Source organism: Anser anser (assembly GCF_964211835.1).
Source record: "Anser anser genome assembly, chromosome: 21".
Classification (NCBI taxonomy): domain Eukaryota; kingdom Metazoa; phylum Chordata; class Aves; order Anseriformes; family Anatidae; genus Anser; species Anser anser.
In genome coordinates, this window is record NC_139742.1 from 18,617 (window position 1) to 21,750 (window position 3,134).

The window sequence follows — 3,134 nt, forward strand, 5'->3', positions numbered from 1 at the left end:
AAAAGAAAGCGGCATAAGAAAAAGCAAAGCACGGCCAGAAAAAACAAAGGAAAAAGGGTAAAAAAAACAAAAAACAAAAAACAAAAAACAAACAAACAAACAAAAAAAACAAAGCAAAGTAGGGCCAGAAAAAGCAAAGCAAAGCATGGCCAGGAAAGGCAAAGCAGAGCAAAGCAGCACAAAGAAATGCATAGCAGAGCCAGGAACACAAAGCAAAGCAAAACAAAGGAAGGCATGGCCGGGGGGGGGGGGGGGGGGGGGCGGGGGGAGAAGGGGGGGGGGGCGAAGAATGAGAAAAAAAAAAGAGGGCCAGGGAATGCAAAGCACAGCAATGCAAAACAAAGCAAAGCAGCACAAGACAAAGCAAAGCACTGTCTGGAATTCAAGGCAAAGTGAAGCAAAGTAAAACAAAGCAGGGCCAGAAAAGGAAAGAAAAGCAGGGGTAAGAAAAGCAAAGCAAAGCATGGCCAGGAAAGGCAAATGACAGTAAGGCAAAGCAAAGCAGAGCAAAGTAGCACAAGGAAAAGCAAAGCAGGGCCAGGAAAGGCAAAGCAAAGGACTTTGAGGCGAGGCGAAGCACAGCAGGGGTAGGAGAAGCAAAGCAAAGCAGAGAAGAAAAAGCAAAGCTGCGCCAGGAGTACGAAGCAAAGCTAAGCAAAGGAAAGCGTGGCCGGAAGAAGCAAAACGTAGCAGGGCCAGGGAAGGCAAAGCAGAGCAAGGCAAAGCAAAGCAAACCCTGCGAGGAAAAAGAAAGCCTTATCGGGCAAAGAAAAGTCAAGCAGGGCCAGGAAAAGCAAAAGGAATCGGGGTCAGTAAAAACAAAGCAAAGCAGGGCCAGGAAATCAAAACAAAGAAGGGCGAGAAAAACCCAAGCAAAGGAGGTCCAGGAAAAGAAAAGCGGCGTCATGAATACGAAATAAAGCCAAACAAAGCAAGGCAGGGCCGGGAAAAGCAAAACAAAGAAGGGCAAGAAAAACCCAAGCAAAGGAGGTCCAGGAAAAGAAAAGAGGTGCCGCGAACGCAAAGCAAAGCAAAGCAGGTCCAGGGAAAGCTAAACAAAGAGGGACAGAGAAAAAAAAAAATAAAAAAAAAAATGCAGGGCCAAGGAAAGCAAGGCGATGCGGTGATTACAAAGCAGAGCAAAACAAAACAAAGCACGGCAAGGAAAAGCAAAGCAGACCAAGGCAAAGCAAAGTAGCGCGAGGAAAAGCAAAGCAGGGCCAGGAAAGGCAAAGCAAAGGACTTTGAGGCGAGGCGAAGCACAGCAGGGGTAGGAGAAGCAAAGCAAAGCAGAGAAGAAAAAGCAAAGCGGCGCCAGGAATACGAAGCAAAGCTAAGCAAAGGAAAGCGTGGCCGGAAGAAGCAAAACGTAGCAGGGCCAGGGAAGGCAAAGCAGAGCAAGGCAAAGCAAAGCAAACCCTGCGAGGAAAAAGAAAGCCTTATCGGGCAAAGAAAAGTCAAGCAGGGCCAGGAAAAGCAAAAGGAATCGGGGTCAGTAAAAACAAAGCAAAACAGGGCCGGGAAAAACAAAGCGGTGCCACGAATGCAAAGCAAAGCAAAGCAGGGCCAGGAAAAGCAAAGCAAAGAAAAACAGTGCTGTGAATACGAAACGTGTAGTTCCTTAGTGTCGTTCGAAATCGCACCCCCCACCCGCCCCAGACGAATAGGGAGGGGCCCGTTGCCGGGTTACGGGGAGGCGGGCGTTCAAGAAGGCGAGGGTGTGGCAGCGGCCCCCGGTTGCTTCCGGCCGCCGGCCGCTCTGACATAAGAGGCTCCCGCTCGGTCACGAGCAGCTCGCCACCTGTGCGACTCGGTGTGGCTGGCTGCCCGGCCGGTTTGCTTTAGCTTTTTATCGTTACATAAACGATCCATAGGTATATAATATTATATATACTACTTAAGAGTTATTACAAAAGAAAGTACTAAATAAGAGTAAATATATATATAACGAAAACATAATAAAAAGAGTAGTAGTAATAATAATAATAATCGTTGTCTGTTTCCCCCTTTACTTTTAGGAATCACGTAGTTACTTAGCGTCGTTCGCAACCCCCACCCTCCCCAGACGAATAGCAACGGGGCCCACCTGGCGGCTCGCCGGACAGCGGGGGCCACAGAATAGACCCGGCCCGGTGGTCAGATCCCTGTCCCCTCGTCCGCCAGTTCCGAGGGGACAGTCGCCGAGGTGGGGGGAGGTCAAGGTGTGCGTCTGAGGGTTTACGTGTTTCTAAATACACCGATCGACTCGTCGGCAAAATCGGTGGGACGGTCTGCAAAAGGAGCCTAGAGCAGCAAAGCAGAGCAGAGCAGAGCAATGCGGAGGAAAGCAGAGCAAGGCAAAGCAAAGCCCCGCTAGGGAAAAGAAAGTGGCATAAGGAAAAGCAAAGCACGGCCAGAAAAAAACAAAGGAAAAAGGGTAAAAAAAAAAGAACCGAACAAACAAAAAAACCAAAGCAAAGTAGGGCCAGAAAAAGCAAAGCAAAGCATGGCCAGGAAAGGCAAAGCAGAGCAAGGCAAAGCAAAGCAGAGCAAAACAGCACAAAGAAATGCATAGCAGAGCCAGGAACACAAAGCAAAGCAAAACAAAGGAAAGCATGGCGGGGGGGGGGGCGGGGGGGGGGGGGGTTGGGGGGGGGGGGAGGGGGAAGAAAAACAAAAATGAGGGCCAGGGAATGCAAAGCACAGCAATGCAAAACAAAGCAAAGCAGCACAAGACAAAGCAAAGCACTGTCTGGAATTCAAGGCAAAGTGAAGCAAAGTAAAAGAAAGCAGGGCCAGAAAAGGAAAGAAAAGCAGGGGTAAGAAAAGCAAAGCAAAGCATGGCCAGGAAAGGCAAATGACAGTAAGGCAAAGCAAAGCAGAGCAAAGTAGCACAAGCAAAAACAAAGCAGGGCCAGGAAAGGTAGAGCAAAGGAAAGAAAGAAATTGAGGCAAGGCGAAGCACAGCGGGGGTAGGAAAACAAAGCAACGTAGAGAAGGAAAAGAGAAGCAGTGCCAGGAATACAAAGCAAAGCTAAACAAAGGAAAGCGTGGCCTGAAAAAGCAAAAGAAAGCATGCGCAGGGAAGGCAAAGCAGAGAAAGGGAAAGCAAGGCAGCACGAGGAAAACTAAAACAGTGTCAAAGAGGGAAGGCA

At 48.8% G+C, this 3,134-nt stretch overlaps 1 long non-coding RNA gene across 1 annotated transcript; it reads left to right on the forward strand.

Moving 5' to 3' along the window:
- The first annotated feature begins 268 nt into the window (after positions 1-268).
- LOC310885032 lies at positions 269-2,483 on the forward strand. Its single transcript, XR_014574520.1, has 2 exons — positions 269-1,874; positions 2,019-2,483. It is a non-coding gene; the product is annotated as an uncharacterized lncRNA (long non-coding RNA).
- The last annotated feature ends 651 nt before the right edge of the window (positions 2,484-3,134 follow it).